The 19,220-nt window shown below is 45.5% G+C and overlaps 1 protein-coding gene across 4 annotated transcripts in view; it reads left to right on the forward strand.

The window, feature by feature from the left end:
* MYO3A (myosin IIIA) overlaps positions 1 to 19,220 on the forward strand; it is a 233,885-nt gene that overhangs the window by 14,974 nt on the left and 199,691 nt on the right. The window contains exon 1 of one of the 4 annotated variants that reach the window (XM_068235655.1): positions 7,790 to 7,872. The exons of the other annotated variants lie outside the window; for them this stretch is intronic. The gene's annotated coding sequence lies outside the window, so the exon portion shown is untranslated. Of the gene's footprint in view, positions 1 to 7,789; positions 7,873 to 19,220 lie in introns of those variants that run through there. 4 annotated transcript variants of the gene reach the window in all.

A 19,220-nucleotide genomic window follows, 5' to 3' on the forward strand; every position in this document is an offset into this window, starting at 1 on the left:
CAAGTTATTTGCATGAACTACACATTTGCCTGTGAAGGCTTTCCACCTGTCCTGTTCCCTCCATACCATCACTAAAGCGCAGAAAGGTTGTGCTAGGATTTGTGGACGAGGGAAAGCTGAAGAATTGTCCATATTCCATATCAACCTTATTCCCTATCACAGCAGTCAGCTGCCATGTTTCTAGCACAGGTAGGAGAATTGCATCCATCAAAAATTGACTAGCTAAACAATTCCTTTATCACCTTTCTTATACGCTGTTCTTTAAAACTGTTACTAGCAGTGATGACTGAAGTGAAAAACATTGATTGTCTTCCTATTAAAGGACAGCTGAAGTGAAAGGTATATGGAGGCTGCCATATTTACTAGTAGCCTGGCAGCACTGCTGATCTTTTTGGCTGCAGTAGTGTCTGAATCACACTAGAAACAAGCATGAAGCTAAACTTTCCAGATTTGACAAAAATGCCAGAAGAAACACCTGATCGGCATGCTTGTTTGGAGTTTATGGCTAAAAGTATTAGAGGCAGAGGATTAGCAGGATAGCCAGGCAACTGGCATTGCCTAAAAGGAAATATACAGTGTGTTGCAAAAGTATTCAGCCCCCTTGAAGTTTTCCACATTTTGTCATATTACTGCCACAAACATGAATTAATTTTATTGGAATTCCACATGAAAGACCAACACAAAGTGGTGTACATGTGAGAAGTGGAACGAAAATCATACATGATTCCAAACATTTTTTTACAAATAAATAACTGCAAAGTGGTGTGTGCATAATTATTCGGTCCCCTTTGATCTGAGTGCAGTCAGTTGCCTATAGACATTGCCTGATGAGTGCTAATGACTAAATAGAGTGCACCTGTGTGTAATCTAATGTCAGTACAAATACAGCTGCTCTGTGAGGGCCTCAGAGGTTGTCTAAGAGAATATTGGAAGCAACAACACCGTGAAGTCCAAAGAACACACAAGACAGGTCAGGGATCACGTTATTGAGAAATTTAAAGCAGGCTTAGGCTACAAAAATATTTCCAAAGACTTGAACATCCCACGGAGCACTGTTCAAGCGATCATTCAGAAATGGAAGGAGTATGGCACAACTGTAAACCTCCCAAGACAAGGCCATCCACCTAAACTCACAGGCTGAACAATGAGAGCGCTGATCAGAGATGCAGTCAAGAGGCCCATGGTGACTCTGGATGAGCTGCAGAGATCTACAGCTCAGGTGGGAGACTCTGTCCATAGGACAACTATTAGTCATGCACTGTACAAAGTTGGCCTTTATGGAAGAGTGGCAAGAAGAAAGGCATTGTTAACAGAAAGCATAAGAAGTCTCATTTGCAGTTTGTCACAAGCCATGTGGGGGACACAGCAACCATGTGGAAGAAGGTGCTCTGGTCAGATGAGACCAAAATGGAACTTTTTGGCCAAAATGCAAAACGCTATGTGTGGCGGAAAACTAACACTGCACATCACTCTGAACACACCATCCCCACTGTCAAATATGGTGGTGGCAGCATCATGCTCGGGGGGTGCATCTCTTCAGCAGGGTTAGGGAAGCTGGTCAGAGTTGATGGGAAGATGGATGGAGCCAAATACAGGGCAAACTTGGAAGAAAACCTCTTGCAGACTGCAAAAGACTTGAGACTGGGGCGGAGGTTCACCTTCCAGCAGGATAATGACCCTAAACATAAAGCCAGAGCAACAATGGAATGGTTTAAAACAAGAATGGTTCAGTCAAAGTCCAGATCTAAATCCAATCGAGAATCTGTGGCAAGATCTGAAAACTGCTGTTCACAAACGCTGTCCATCTAATCTGACTGAGCTGGAGCTGTTTTGCAAAGAAGAATGGGCAAGGATTTCAGTCTCTAGATGTGCAAAGCTGGTAGAGACATACCCTAAAAGACTGGCAGCTGTAATTGCAGCAAAAGGTGGTTCTACAAAGTATTAACTCAGGGGGCCGAATATTTACGCACACACCACTTTGCAGTTATTTATTTGTAAAAAATGTTTGGAATGATGTATGATTTTCGATCCACTTCTCACATGTACACCACTTTGTATTGGTCTTTCACATGGAATTCCAATAAAATTGTTTCATGTTTGTAGCAGTAATGTGACAAAATGTGGAAAACTTCAAGGGGGCCGAATACTTTTGAAACCCACTGTATATGACAGGCTCCATATCACCCTCACCTCAGGTTCACATTGAGGTATCTGTCAGGTTCTGGAATGTGTTAGGAAGCAAATGAATAGTCCGTTTTTAAAAGTACCATATTTTTCGGACTATAAGACGATCCTGACCATAAGATACAACCAAGTGTAAAGGACAAAAACCAGGGAAAAAATATATATACTAACCCTGGTGCATCCATGGTGAAGAGGCATCTTGTGGATTATGCCCCCTTTGTACCTCATGCCCCCTTGTACCTCTTGTGTCCTCCTGTGTCCCCCATGTGTCAGACTCTGTCCTCCTTGTTTCCTACTCTATGGCCCTTTGTGTCCCCCTGTTTCCTCCTCTGCATGGGCACAGTACAGGGAGTCCCAGACAGTGATGCAGGTTGGGGGTTTGTATTGGCAGGTGTTCACAAGTCAGGAACTCCCTGCATTTGGACTACAAGGCTCAGTGATCCCCCCCCCCCCCCCACACACACACACACACACACTTTTTAGGGAGAAAAAGTGGGTCTTATAGTCCCAAAAAATACAGTAATTTGTGGAAGCGCAATGGACATGTGTTTTTGCATACGGGAAGCCAGATGGCATTCTGGGAGAGAAAAGGTGGTGCATTGTGAGAAACACGCATTGCACTGCATTCAGGTGTGTTACAAAGAATGCACCTATTGACTTTAATTACAAGCGTTTTCTGAAAAAGTTGTTTTTTAAATGCATCCAAGGGCAGCACTTGATTGGAGACATCAGAAAGCACTTTTTATGCATTTTCTAAAGTCCTTGCAGATCGCGGTATGCCTTGCTTTGCTAAAATCTGCAATGGAATGCTTGAGTGTGGACAGGGCCTTACATACATAAAGCGGTGCGTAGCTGAAGTTGCTCTGGCTTCAGGTACTTGAAGGTAATACAGTATATGTGGCTTTACAGCACATGTACCTGCTGACAGGAAGGGGCAGATCTTGTCCCCTGCTCCCTCCTGCTTTCTGCTCACTCCACCTCTACTCCCTGCCTCCTTCCAGCCCTCCTCTAATCATCATCATGCACATCTTATGCTTAACTCCCTACATAGTGTTTGGGTGCTCAGGCCTTGATCACTAGATAAACCAATCATATCAATCCAAAGTAAACATCGGCACTCCAAGGTTAACATGCAAATTTTCAATCATTGTAAAAAATCCCATATTTCTAGGGAACTGGGTACCTCTTTCAAGGAAGGCAATACAGGCAAATGTGCACTTGGAGATCTCCAGGGAGTGCACAGTCTATACTAGTGGGGATAACTAGGTACAGGGGCGTTGCTAGCACCAAAGATCAGTGGCAAGTGCCATGGATCTGTTCTGGGATACACCAGAATTCCACCAGGAAGAGTCAGGCAGCGGGTGGCAGTACTACTCACCCAGGGTCGGACTGGGACACTACAGGCCCACCAAGAAAGTTTCAGCCTGGCCCCCCCCCCCTCCAATCCCCTCTCCTCCTCATCCCCCCCCCCCCATTTTGGGCTCACATACACATGTACTCTAGAAATTTTGCATGATTATGGTAGGGAATAGATTGTGAGCACTTCTGAGGACAGTCTTCAATAGGGATATGTCCACATGCGGCGTCAGCACGCACTGGAACATGGGCGTGGTCATGATGGGTCTTGGGCAGACTTAAAAAAAACAAAACACACAAAATAAGTAGTGGTGTTATTCACAGAGATTAGGTCCGACCAGATACATTTTAGATAAAATAATCAAATACTTACATGCCTCATGATAATTCATTAAAGAGAACCCGAGGTGTGTTTAAAGAATGTTATCTGCATACAGAGGCTGGATCTGCCTATACAGCCCAGCCTCTGTTGCTATCCCAAACCCCACTAAGGTCCCCCTGCACTCTGCATTCCCTCATAAATCACAGCCGTGCTGTGAGGCTGTGTTTACATCTGTAGTGTCAGTCTCAGCTGCTCCCCAGCCTCCTGCATAGCTCCGTTCCCTGCCCCCGTCCCATCCCTCCAATCAGCAGGGAGGGAAGGGATGCAGGCGGGGACTGGAGTTCTGCAGGAGGCTGGGAGAGCAGCAGACTGACACTATAGAGATAAACACAGCCAGCTCTGACAAGCTGTTTGTCAGCAGCGTGGCTGTGATTTATGAGGGATTGCAGAGTGCAGGGGGACCTTAGGGGGGTTTGGGATAGCAACAGAGGCTGGGCTGTATAGGCAGATCCAGCCTCTGTATGCAGATAATATTCTTCAAACCCACCTCGGGTTCTCTTTAAGTAGTCAAATGGCAGCAGATTTCCAGACAAAATGCAATCAGATTGGTGGCAGATATCCCCAAAAAATGCAATCAGATTGGCAGCAGATATCCCCACAAAATGCAATCAGATTGGAGGCAGATATCCCAAAAAAATGCAATCAGATTGGCGGCAGATATCCCCACAAAATGCAATCAGATTGGTGGCAGATATCCCCACAAAATGCATTCAGATTGGCAGCAGATTTCTCCACAAAATGCAATCAGATTGGCGGCAGATTTCCCCACAAAATGCATTCAGATTGGCGGCAGATTTCTCTCCAAAATGCAATCAGATTGGTGGCAGATTTCCCCACAACATGCAATCAGATTGGCAGCAGATTTCCCCACAAAATGCAATCAGATTGGCGACAGATTTCCCCACAAAATGCATTCAGATTGGCGGCAGATTTCTCCACAAAATGCATTCAGATTGGCGGCAGATTTCTCTACAAAATGCAATCAGATTGGCGGCAGATTTCCCCACAAAATGCAATCAGATTGGCGGCAGATTTCTCCACAAAATGCAGATTTCCCCACAAAATGCATTCAGATTGGCGACAGCCAGCAAATTTCCCAGTTTAGGTAGGCAGGTATATAGGCGTCCCCAGTATAGATATACCCAGGTCTATAGGTATCCCCAGTTTTGGTAGGCAGGTCCCCAGTTAGTGGGGGCCCCCATGCTGGAAGAGGGGGCAGTGTGCACGGAGCGGCAGGGAGGGGGGAAGCCTCCCCCCCTCCCTCACCTAGGGCCCCCCCTTCCACGCTCCCCCCCAGTTAGGTAGGCTGTGCCCATCATCCACCACCCATGGCTCTGGCAGGCAGACTCACAGCAGCACACTGCAGGCAGTAAGCAACTCCCCCCAATTGCCAGCTGCCCACCCACATCATCTCCTTCTCTGAGTCCTCCTACCTCTTTGTCCTCCAGCCAACCAACACACGCACCAACTAACAACCGTCCCTGGTCTGGTCATCTCTCTCTGAGAGGTTCTCTCTCCTCTGTGACAGACAGTCTCCTCTCCTCCCCTCCCTGTCCCCCCAACACTACACACACAAAGAGAGAGCCCACCATGCATGCAGGGCAGCTGAGCCTGGACTGGCAGCGTGGCAGGTCCCGGCAGCGGGCGCCAGACAGTGTGGCTGCGGCGGGCGGCTGCCTCTCCCTCAAGCTCAGAGGAAGTCAGTCAGACGAGGTCCTCAGACAGGCTGGGCCAGGCGTTCCCCCTGCGGGCTGCAGCATCTCCAGCCAGGCCTCTGTCTGGCGCCAGGCGGCGTGCAGTAATGATGTGGTGCGGACAGAGGCAGAGCTTTTCGTAAGATGATGCCTGCCTCTCTTCTTATAGGCCTCCGTCCAGTCCGCACCGCACGGCTAGCGTGATGACATCATGTCACCACGCGGCGCCTGGCTGAAATCTCACTGGCGCAGGCCTGGCCACCAGGATAGGAGAGAGGGGGGCCCTCTGGTCATGTGACTGGTGACGTCACAGCTTTTAAAGGGTGCCTACCGAATTTTACGTCGGCAGTTCGGTGGGTCAGTCCAACGCTGCACTCACCTCCGTCTGCTTGGTCTCCAGATTCTGCAGACATCTTCTCTTCTGGGCTTCTCCCCCTAGTGTCTGAGAATGAATCAGAAGCTGGAGCTCCTAGCATCTGATTCTCACTGCCTATTTCTGTGATATGCTGCATTTTTTTTTGTATTAATGGAAAGGGGGGGGGGCTTCATACAACATTTTGCTGGGCAGGCCTACTTAGATCACTGTTAAGTTCATGTAAATATTGCTCCATCCATGACCACACCCACATTCTGGTGCGTGGCCACACCAATTTGTTGGCTGGAGTGCCCAAAAGTGCCCTGGATCTCTCAGGATCCTAGCAACGGCCTTGAGAAGGTAGATTGTGTGGTTGTGTGGGGGGTTGTTCAGATTTAGATATCAGGGAGGTAGTGTGTGCAGGGGAGGGGGGAGGAGTTTAGGTTTAGGTATTAGGTAGGTATTCTGTGCGGGAGTGGTGGGGTTAGTTTTAAGCATTTGGTAGGTAGTGTGTGCAGGTGGGGGGCGTTAGTTTTAGGAATTAGGTAGGCAGTGTGTGCGGGTGTTAGGCCTCGTTTACACTTAATCAGTTGGTATGCATTAGTGCACATTGGTAAGCGTTTTTCCATAGCAGTGCATTGGGAAGAAGATTTCAGTTAAAACGCGTTAACCTCCTTGGCGGTAATCCCGAACTGAGTTTGGGGTAAGCCACCGCAGAGGATTTCTCAGGCCCTGGTGGGCAATTTGCATAATTTAATTTGTTATACGCAGCTAGCACTTTGCTAGCTGCGTGTACTACCCGATCTCCGCCACTGCGCGCCAATTCGCAGCTACCTGCCGTGCCGCCCCCCAGACCCCTTGCGCAGCCTGGCCAATCACCGCCAGGCTACGCTAAGGGGTGGATCGGGACTCCCCCAGACGCCATTACATGGATGACATCGATGACGTCATCCCGATCGTAGCCATAGTGATGGGGGAAGCCAAACAGGAAATCCCGTTCTGAACGGGTTTTCCTGTTTGCTCTGATCGCTGGAGGCGATCCGAAGGGGAGGGGAGATGCCGCTGCACAGCGGCTATCATGTAGCTAGCGCCAGGCTAGCTACATGATTTAAAAAAATAAAAATTAAAAAAAGTGCTGTGCCACCCCCCTGGCGATTTTATTGTAACGCCGGGGGGTTAAGTGTGAAAGGTGCCATATAAAAACATGGGCATTACTTTGAAAATCAGTTTTCTTTCAGTTATAACTGAGAGCAACTGATTAAGTGTAAAAAGGGCCTAAGGGTTAGTTTTAGGCATGGGGGTCCGGTTAGGGTTAGGCATCATGGGGAAGGTTCTGTGTGAGAGTAGGTTTAGGTTTGGTCATAGTAAATATCTGTATTTAATATTGATATTTTACTATCGGCATTACTGGTCGCCAAAATTTCCAGACGGCTTTACTTTCCATACGCCTCTAGATTGGCCGAGCACGCATTTTTCTATCTTGTATTTTACAAAAACAACAAATATATAAGAAGCATTAAGGCTTTCTGTAATAAAGTTTTTATTTTTCTAAGTTCAAGTCTTCCTTTCTGTAGAGGTTTTTTTTTATTTGTAATACTTTTTAGGCAAATCCATTTAACAGCAACCACCTATTTCCCCATAAAGGGCATTGATAGGAGTGCAGAATGCTCAGAGTGATTGGATTCCAGCAGCAGCAAGTGGCCGGGTCACACCTGGCTGCACACCGGGTGAGACGCTATCTTGTTTCATTATTCTAGCTGTACAAATACAGACATAATAAGATATGGGCGAGATACAATAGAGCCTGTGAGAGAGGCTAGAAAATTTCCACCTGCTAGCTGAAGACGTGTTAGGCAATAACTACAGGAGGAACTGGAGGAGACTGCGGCCAGGTCCACAAGGTCAGGAAGCCTCTGCAAAACTTCTACTCCTGCTTCACGTAACAGTTGCTTGTATAGATTATAGACTATGTAGAATAAAGCACATTTATCCCACCTGACCCCTCGTTGGAGGAACAGTAGCGATTTTTTACCAAGTCCCTCTTTGCCTTTCTACTCTTAAGCTCTTTGTCTATCAGGTCTTTTGTATAGGACTGTATAAACAAATGTTTTATGTAACTAGCAATGGCGTAACTAAGGAGCTTGGGGCCCCGGTGTGAATTTTACATGCACTCTATTTATATTGAGCCCCAAAACCTACCAAGGACAGCTGCAGTTTATTTAGAGTAAGAAAATAGCTTGTTAAGAATTACCACTATGCAATGCACATATAGAGGTGTTCATTATTAGCATATCACCATTAAAAAGCTAATAAGATATATGAAGGAGGGCCCCTTGTGAGCCCCTCTGGTCCAAGTGCCCCGGTGCGGTCAAACCTCTGCATCCCCTATTGGAACGCAGCTGGTAGCTACTTCAAGTATTTATACAATGCATGCAACCCCTAAATTATTGTACTGTTGGATTTAAAGTGTTGTGAGGTTGTCTTTTGTGTCAATGGCATCATCTGTGGAGGGAAGAAAACATTTATTTGTGAGTTTTTCATTGTGCTCGTTGGCAAAAACATGTTCTTTGCTTAAATAATTTTGTACTTAAAAGTGTTCCTCTTCTCAGTTTTTTAAAATGATGGTTTGGTGCTTTACTGTACTGTGTTTCGTTAATAGGCTTTAGGCCCCTTTTACACTTACTGCGTTGCGTCGCTGAAAATCGATGCATCCCGCGACAGAAGCGGTGATAGTCCTATGCTGATATCACAATAATCGCGGCATAGCAGGTTCCGTCGGATGACAGTGAGGCATACTGTACAATGGCCACTTTACTATGAAGATATGGCCACATGCAATACAGTTTTTTATAGTTTTTTTTCCAGTTTGTGACTTATGATTGATCAAAAATTGATCAGAATTTCCACTGCAGCCAAAATTATTGAAAAGAAAAAAAACAAACAAACAAAACAAAAACACATGAAATTTGATCACATCTCTTTAAACCTCCCCCCCAACGCCCAACCCCCCCCCCCCACCCCCACCAAAAAAAAAAAGGATTAAGACAACTGATTTTCCTACGCAACTGTTTCTGTTATTATTATATTGTATTTTTTAATCAAGAAAATGTTAGCATTGAATGTTTTATTGTTGTATGTGACCGCCCTTAGATGGAACAGATATTAAAGAGGTACTTTAACCTGGGATTGAACTTCATCCCAATCAGTAGCTGATACAGTGATACCGACAGTTTCCTGTCTGTGAACCTCATTGCATTGTGGGCATTTAACTTCTATTCAACTGCCAAGCAAGCAATATCTCCCTCTGTGCATAGAACTCTTTGCAAGCAAACATTCCACAGAGATCACCTGGCAGGATTGAAGATGTTGCCACCTTTGATCAATTTCAGAATATTAATTAGGGAGTGGAAAGATTTTTCAATGGGCAAACACTGACTACACAATCTATAAATGGATATTGTAAAAAACAAAACAAAGCAAAAGCAATTTATTCAATATGTTATTTTAACTACAGATCCTCTCTAAGTATTGTTCCTCCATGTTACGGTACTTACAGTATTTTCTTGAAGATGAAAGACGTTTTGCTGATCACTGCCCAATTCCATATGTTTTAATGCAGTTCATTTATTTTACTAATCTGCAGTCATTATTGTCTCTATCAGATACTAGCCAGTAATTATCCATTAATTACACACTCAAATGGTATGCTGAAAGCTGTGATATGTTGAAATAAGCAGCTGATCAGCTTTTCTATAAAAAGCTTGAATAAGCTGACATGAGTGTTAATCACATTATCTCACAAACTCCAATTGAATACACATTTTTGTATATACTGTAGACCCGTTAACCTCTTTTTGGTTTAGAAGATGAGTATACAAAAGTATTAAGTAATGCAATTTGGAACACCCAATTACTCCCGGCTGCCGCTGTTCAACACCGAACAAGCGGACAGGGTCAGGAGGAGTTCACTGCCCGGCAAGTCAAGTTGCTTTTCACATGACTCTGATACTTCCTTCTTCCTCGCTTGTTTATAGCTGATCAGCGGCAATGGGGAGAATTTCTGTGTTCCCCACTTGTTCGGTGCTGAACAGACGCAATTGGGAGTATTGAGATGTTCCCCGACTGTTAGTAGCTGAACACCAGCAGTCAGGAGTATTCAGGTGTTCCCCACTTGATCGGTACTGAACAGTGGCAGTCAGGAGTATTTGGGCGTGTTCCGATTGTTCATTGATGAACAGCGGCAGCCCAAACCCCAGTTTTATTTCCTGCCGCTCCTTTGGCTGCAGCTGCCCAAGACCTGAATCTTTGTGGCCTTTCTAGTTAGACGGCCCTGGCAGGCACGGTCTGTGCAGGGCCAAAACTATTAAATCTGTTATTCAAGTGGCACCATCAGAAAGTGATGTGTGTGTGGACATGTAATCCTGTGTATGGGTGATCAAGGTGGAGGTGGTGGTGGGGAAGAATGGGAGTGTGTTGAACTGGAAGACCCTCTCTCAGTCAGCCTGAGGAAGTGAGCAAACTGCAAGTAGGGCCTGTGCTGAAGGAATGGCACTGGAAAGCACTTCTCAATATTAGCCTGAACGTGTGATGGGGAGACGGGGGCTGAATTGAGGGGGGCACCCTAGACAAGCAATCAATATTCGATGTGTGTGGGGTGCACTTTAGCAGCTCTGTCTTGGAAGCTGTAGGACCAAGTCCCAGCCCTTTCCTGATCTAGCGACACAAGCATGATGAGAATGATAACAATTCAGGGAGGTTCTATATGCAGACTAAATGTTGTTGCCATGGTTTCATGCTTAATACTTGTTTTTTTGTTGTTGTTTTTTTTTACAGTACTGATAATTTATAGCTGATGTGTAGTGAATGGTATTGTTATTTATTAACAATATGAACAATATAAATATACAAATTAGTTGTGTTGTATTGGCATATGTTTCATTTTTATTAAAAATGACGTTCCATTTAAGTCCAGATCACTTTACATAATCTTTCAAAGCGGTCTGAAACTCTGACATAACATTCAATAAAAATATGTTTTCCTACTTTTTATCACCCATTCAGTTACCATATTTGCATTTGTGCACAAGTAATATTGTCCATTTACAAATTTCAAGTTCCCAAAGTACAGTTTATCTGCTCTGAAAGCTGCCATTGCATTTTATTCATAGCTGCTATCATTTAATATAAGTCTTATAGTTAGCTGTTCTGAACTGTGTGTATGCTTGAAGCAGAGAGAGCTTGTTTTCAGCTCAGCTAGGAATGTAACAACGGAGGAATGTAAACAAAATATCATGTTATCTCCTGGATCATTAGCTGAATAGGGCTTTCCACTGCAGAAGGAAGTGCTGTGTTTAACTGTTCGAATGTTGTTTTGCTAAAAAAAAAATTATGCTAGTAGGTTTAAAGCCTCATACACATGGAACAATTTTCCATCAGATCGACGAGTGATCTGATAAGAAGTTGCATCGTATGTGGACATCCAAATTGCTCCCGATCGATAAAGCCATCGATTTTGCATTGATAACTACCCAAAATCAATCGGTCAGAAACTATCTGTCTGATCCATCGATCTGATGGAAAATTGTATTGTTTGTACCCAGCTTAAGGCTGTAAGGTATCTTTTAGAGCAAATAAGAAATGTTGAGTTTCTGACCACTATAATTGAATGTGTAAATAACTAATGTGACTTTTTTTAAATGCAGAGTCCTCTTTTAATGCTAACTTAGCACGCTTTGTAGGTTTCTATAAACACATAACAGGACGTGTTCCTTTTCACCTGCTCCCCATAATGTTAATTTACACCATCCAAAGACTGCTTAATAGAGTTCAATGAACCCAGCAAAGTGGCTTCTACTCTTGGTTAGGCTGCGCTGAGCACAGCTGGGAGCAGAAGCTGCTGTTCAGGCGAGCGTGCATCCCTACACTTAAAGACAAGCCATTAACAGCTAGTGGTAGAGATTAGAGTATAGCTGGAGTACACCAGCAAGAGTAAGAAACATAATTTAAACTTGCTGTGCCATCGGTTCTTCTCCCAACTCTACAGCAACAGAATGCATCACTAGCCTGGCGGCTAGCAGTGTGGCTGTACCAGGCCCCAAACTGTCACCCAAGGGCTCCAGTCCCTAGGAAGCAACAAAAGATGTGTATGCATCTTAAAGAATATATTAGCTCTTATTAAAATTTAAAGGGAACCCGAGATGAGCGTGACATGGAAGCTGCCATTTTTTTTTTCCTTTTAAACAACACCAGTCCTCCTAATCCTGTGTCTCTAATACTTTTAGCTTCAGACCCTGAATAAGCATGCAGCAGATCAGGTGCTCTGACTCAGCTGACTCAGGTTATAGTGGATTAGCCATATGCTTATTCCAGGGTATTGACTCAGACACTACGTATGCCTGAAGATCAACAGGGCTGCCACGCAACTGGCATTGTTTACAAGGAAATAAATATGGCAGCCTCCATATCACTCTCACCTAACCTTGGGTGTTCTTTAAAAATGGGGGAGCAGTCATGTGTAGGAGCCTCTCCTCATGCCCACCACTGCCCCCATTTTCCTACGCCCCCCTCCGTTAAGTCCTAAGGTCCCCCCAACCTAACCTACTTCCTGGTCAGGAAGGTCAGAGAGCACTGCGCAGGCTCTCCCCAGCGACGCGCGTCACTCCTTGACCGTGCGCCTGTGGGTGGGAGTGCTCTGCACATGGGCTCTACCACAGTGAGGAGTAGGAATGTGGGAGGGGAGATAACAAGCTTCCCTCTCCCTGGCAATGTATGAACAAAGAGCCAGGCTGAATGAAAAAAGATTTATTACAGCAGAAACCTTTATGATTATATTAGAATGCTTGCAATGCAGGCTCAGGATGTAGACTACATAATAAACACAGTGCAGTGGGTAATAGGAATTTGATTTTACGGCTGACAATTGCACTTTAAAACCACTTAACGACCATCTAACGCCAATAGGCGGCGGCTGGTCGTAAATGGAATTACATGGAAACGGCCGCTTGTACGAACGGCCTTTCCATGTCAGTTCACGGAGGGTGTCTCCGTGAACAGCCTGCGAGCCGCTGATTGCGACTCGCAGGCTAAATGTATACACGCGGGGAAGAAATCCCCGCTGTTTACATCATACGGCGCTGCTGCACGGCAGCGCTGTAAAGGAGATCGGTGATCCCCGGCCTCTGATTGGCTGAAGCCTGTCACAGGCGGCGCAGGACGGATCGCTGTCCTGTGCCACCCAGAAAGAGGAGGGGTGGGAGGGAGGGAAAGGGAGCAAGGCTGGGAATCGCTGCGGAGGGGGGCTTTGAGAAGCCCCCCCCCCCCCCCCCTCCCACACAACATGCAGGCAGCCGGCGGTGATCAGACTTCCCCCTGCAGGACATCCCCTAGTGGGGAAAAAAGGGGGGAAGTCTGATCGCCCTACCTGCAACAGGATCTGTGCTGTGAGCTGAATAGCCCACACAGCACAGATCAAAGGAAAATAGCCCGGTCATTAAAGGGAACCTGTACTGAGTAACATTATTTAACATAAACACATGAGGTAACTTCAAATGAACATTACATAGTTACCTTGCCATCAGCTCCTCTCAGAAGCTCACCATTTTCTTCCGACAATAACCCCTTCCAGTTCTGACAATATTTTGTCAGAGCTGATATATATCAGTTGCTGTCAGTTACAGCTGATGTGCCCATGTTTCCCTATGGCTCAAGTGGGCGATGTTACAGTTTACCAGTGTGCTGACCAGGAAGCTGTTATGGGGTAATGGCCATTTTCAAAATGGAGGATGGAGAATTACATTGATCACAGTTTACAAACAGGACGCAAGAGAGGAAAAAGAGATTGAGGAGTAGACTACACATGAGGTAAGTATGACTTGTGTATGTTTATTTTGACTTTTAATTTTCATTTCAGGTTTTCTTTAAGTGGTTAAACCCCACCCTAGACAGAGGAGTACATATGTTTTGTCTACCAAAGATCTTGTGATTCTGTGCAGCCAGTTCTGTGATTAAGACAAGTCTTAACAGCTTAATCAAACTACACAGCCTCCCTCACCTCAGTTTTCTCAGCAAAATTAGGCAAGTCGAGACCAAAGCTGCGGATAATGTCGCTTTTTATCTGGATGTAGAGCCACACCAGAGCAATTATTGGGATTACCATGGACATCATTAATTTACTGTGTTAAGAAGATCAGAAGAGGTTAGATTAGTGTCAGGTACAGTGCTATATCAATATAGGGGTAGGCAAGAGACATGCCATTAGTGAAACAATAGAGTTTCCAAGTTGCAACTGCAACAGGGGCCTGTATATCTGAGCGGTCCACCCAGTTATGGCATATATATAATATTTGCACTGGGGCCCAAGGACCTGTAGGTCAGTGCTGCCTACAATTGGTGAATTTACAGTCTGGCAAAAAATAGGCTCTTTTTTAGTGCAGTCTGCATAGCTTACAACAACGACAATAACTCTTTCAGAATGTAATACTATAACTATAGTCACTCTTTCTTCCTCATTTGTCCCATTTGTTTGGGTCAGGATGTAGATTGCATAATAAACACAGAACAGTGGCTAAATAGAATTTGATTTTATCTCTGGCAATGCTGCTTCTACGGTTACAAAGCAAGTTAGATATGACAGTGCAGTTTCTAGGAGAAAAAAAAGAGTAAGGGAGGAAATGACATCAGGATTGGCTTCAGTCAGAAGTAAAAATGGAAAACACCTTAACCACTTAAGGACCACAATCTTTTCGCCCCTTAAGGACCAGAGCCTTTTTCTCCATTCAGACCACTGCAGCTTTCACGGTGTATTGCTCGGTCATACAACCTACCACCTAAAGGAATTTTACCTCCTTTTCTTGTCACTAATACAGCTTTCTTTTGCTGCTATTTGATTGCTGCTGCGAGTTTTAGTTTTTATTATATTCATCAAAAAAGACATGAATTTTGGGAAAAAAATGACTTTTTTAACTTGCTGTGCTGACATTTTTCAAATAAAGTAAAATTTCCTATACATTTGAGCGCGAAAGTTATTCTGCTACATGTCTTTGATAAAAAAAAATACATTCAGTGTATATTTATTGGATTGGGTAAAAGTTATAGCGTTTACAAACTATGGTGCCAAAAGTGAATTTTCCCATTTTCAAGCATCTCTGACTTTTCTGCGCACCTGTCAGGTTTCATGAGGGGCTAAAATTCCAGGATAGTACAAATACCCCCCAAATGACCCCATTTTGGAAAGAAGACATCCCAAAGTATTCAGTGAGAGGCATGGTGAGTTCATAGAAGATTTTATTTTTTGTCACAAGTTAGCGGAAAATGACACTTTGTGACAAAAAAAAAAAGTTTCCATTTCTTCTAACTTGCGACAAAAAAAAATTAAATCTGCCACGGACTAACTATGCTCCTCTCTGAATACCTTGAAGTGTCTACTTTCCAAAATGGGGTCATTTGTGGGGTGTGTTCACTGTCCTGGCATTTTGGGGGGTGCCTAATTGTAAGCACCCCTGTAAAGCCTAAAGATGCTCATTAGACTTTGGGCCCCTTAGCGCAGTTAGGTTGCAAAAAAGTGCCACACATGTGGTATTGCCGTACTCAGGAGAAGTAGTATAATGTGTTTTGGGGTGTATTTTTACACATACCCATGCTGGGTGGGAGAAATATCTCCGTAAATGACAATTGTTTTATTTTTTTTACACACAATTGTCTATTTATAGAGATATTTCTCCCACTCAGCATGGGTATGTGTAAAAATACACCCCAAAACACATTATACTACTTCTCCTGAGTACGGCGATACCACATGTGTGGCACTTTTTTGCACCCTAACTGCGCTAAGGGGCCCAAAGTTCAATGAGTACCTTTAGGATATCACAGGTCATTTTGAGAAATTCCGTTTCAAGACTACTCCTCACGGTTTAGGGCCCCTAAAATGCCAGGACAGTATAGGAACCCCACAAATTACCCCATTTTAGAAAGAAGACAACCCAAGGTATTCCGTTAGGAGGATGGTGAGTTCATAGAATATTTTTTTTTGTCACAAGTTAGCGGAAATTGATTTTAATTGTTTTTTTTTCACAAAGTGTCATTGTCCGCTAACTTGTGACAAAAAATAAAATCTTCTATGAACTCACCATACTCCTAACGGAATACCTTGGGGTGTCTTCTTTCTAAAATGGGGTCATTTGTGGGGCTCCTATACTGCCCTGGCATTTTAGGGGCCCTAAACCGTGAGGAGTAGTCTTGAAACCAAATGTCGCAAAATGACCTGTGAAATCCTAAAGGTACTCATTGGACTTTGGGCCCCTTAGCGCACTTAGGGTGCAAAAAAGTGCCACACATGTGGTACCGCCGTACTCAGAAGAAGTAGTATAATGTGTTTTGGGGTGTATTTTTACACATACCCATGCTGGGTGGGAGAAATATCTCTGTAAATGACAATTGTTTGATTTTTTTTACACACAATTGTCCATTTACAGAGAGATTTCTCCCACCCAGCATGGGTATGTGTAAAAATACACCACAAAACACATTATACTACTTCTCCTGAGTATGGCGATACCACATGTGTGACACTTTTTTGCAGCTTAGGTGCGCTAAGGGGCCCAACGTCCTATTCACAGGTCATTTTGAGGCATTTGTTTTCTAGACTACTCCTCACGGTTTAGGGCCCCTAAAATGCCAGGGCAGTATAGGAACCCCACAAGTGACCCCATTTTAGAAAGAAGACACCCCAAGGTATTCCGCTAGGGGTATGGTGAGTTCATAGAAGATTTTATTTATGGCCCAAAACTGTGAGTAGTCTGGAAACCAAATTTCTTAAAATGACTGTTCAGGGGTATAAGCATCTGCAAATTTTGATGACAGGTGGTCTATGAGGGGGCAAATTTTGTGGAACCGGTCATAAGCAGGGTGGTCTCTTAGATGACAGGATGTTTTGGGCCTGATCTGATGGATAGGAGTGCTAGGGGGGTGACAGGAGGTGATTGATGGGTGTCTCAGGGGGTGGTTAGAGGGGAAAATAGATGCAATCAATGCACTGGGGAGGTGATCGGAAGGGGGTCTGAGGGGGATCTGAGGGTTTGGCCGAGTGATCAGGAGCCCACACGGGGCAAATTAGGGCCTGATCTGATGGGTAGGTGTGCTAGGGGGTGACAGGAGGTGATTGATGGGTGTCTCAAGGTGTGATTAGAGGGGGGAAATAGATGCAAGCAATGCACTAGCGAGGTGATCAGGGCTGGGGTCTGAGGGCGTTCTGAGGTGTGGGCGGGTGATTGGGTGCCCACAAGGGGCAGATTAGGGTCTAATCTGATGGGTAACAGTGACAGGTGGTGATAGGGGGTGATTGATGGGTAATTAGTGAGTGTTTAGAGGAGAGAAGAGATGTAAACACTGCACTTGGGAGGTGATCTGATGTCGGATCTGCGGGCGATCTATTGGTGTAGGTGGGTGATCAGATTGCCCGCAAGGGGCAGGTTAGGGGCTGATTGATGGGTGGCAGTGACAGGGGGTGATTGATGGGTGGCAGTGACAGGGGGTGATGGATAGGTGATTGACAGGTGATCAGTGGGTTATTACAGGGAATAACAGATGTAAATATTGCACTGGCGAATTGATAAGGGGGGGGGGTCTGAGGGCAATCTGAGCGTGTGGGCGGGTGATTGGGTGCCCGCAAGGGGCAGATTAGGGTCTAATCTGATGGGTAACAGTGACAGGTGGTGATAGGGGGTGATTGATGGGTAATTAGTGGGTGTTTAGAGGAGAGAAGAGATGTAAACACTGCACTTGGGAGGTGATCTGATGTCGGATCTGCGGGCAATCTATTGGTGTGGGTGGGTGATCAGATTGCCCGCAAGGGGCAGGTTAGGGGCTGATTGATGGGTGGCAGTGACAGGGGGTGATTGATGGGTGGCAGTGACAGGGGGTGATTGATGGGTGATTGATAGGTGATTGACAGGTGATCAGTGGGTTATTACAGGGAATAACAGATGTAAATATTGCACTGGCGAATTGATAAGGGGGGGTCTGAGGGCAATCTGAGCATGTGGGCGGGTGATTGGGTGCCCGCAAGGGGCAGATTAGGGTCTAATCTGATGGGTAACAGTGACAGGTGGTGATAGGGGGTGATTGATGGGTGATTAATGGGTAATTAGTGGGTGTTTAGAGGAGAGAAGAGATGTAAACACTGCACTTGGGAGGTGATCTGATGTCGGATCTGCGGGCGATCTATTGGTGTGGGTGGGTGATCAGATTGCCCGCAAGGGGCAGGTTAGGGGCTGATTGATGGGTAGCAGTGACAGGGGGTGATTGACAGGTGATTGACGGGTGATTGACGGGTGATTGACAGGTGATTGACAGGTGATCAGGGGGGATAGATGCATACAGTACACAGGGGGGGGGGGTATCTGGGGGGGGGGGTCTGGGGAGAATCTAAGGGGTGGGGGGGTGATCAGGAGGGAGTAGGGGGCAGATTAGGAACTAAAAAAAAAATAGCGTTGACAGATAGTGACAGGGAGTGATTGATGGGTGATTAGGGGGGTGACTGGGTGCAAACAGTGGTCTGGGGGGTGGGCAGGGGGGGGTCTGAGGGGTGCTGTGGGCGATCAGGGGGCAGGGGGGGGGAAATCAGTGTGCTTGGGTGCAGACTAGGGTGGCTGCAGCCTGCCCTGGTGGTCCCTCGGACACTGGGACCACCAGGGCAGGAGGCAGCCAGTATAATAGGCTTTGTATACATTACAAAGCCTATTATACATACGTGCAGCGGCGATCCGGGTGCTAGTAACCCGCCGGCGCTTCCGAACGGCCGGCGGGTTACAGCGAACGGTGGGCGGAGCCAGTCCCCGGCGGCTGATCGCGTCACGAATGACGCGATCGCCGCATAGCCACTCCCGCAGCCGCCCCCGCCGATGGGCGTATTGCGGTCGTTTGGGCCCGGACTTTGCCGCCGCCCATCGGCTGGGGGCGGTCCTCAAGTGGTTAAACAGTTTTCTCTTTATTTACTATATAAAATTCACTGAAATCATAATGTGGAAAGTACAATACATGTGTTATGTAAGTAGAACAAGTATGTATCTACTTATAAATGTGTTGTTGTTTTTTTTTTCCCTCGGATAGTATGGCTGTCCCTGCTGCTTTAAACAGTGATGAGCAACAGATTAAAAATGGATGAAATCTGAATGGGTTTTAATCAGATTTCATCCTCCTAATAGAGTTGGGCTGAACGGTTCGCCTGCGAACGGTTCCATGCGAACTTCCGTGG

The sequence above is a fragment of the Hyperolius riggenbachi genome, chromosome 5 (assembly GCF_040937935.1).
Source record: "Hyperolius riggenbachi isolate aHypRig1 chromosome 5, aHypRig1.pri, whole genome shotgun sequence".
Taxonomy (NCBI): Eukaryota; Metazoa; Chordata; class Amphibia; order Anura; family Hyperoliidae; genus Hyperolius; species Hyperolius riggenbachi.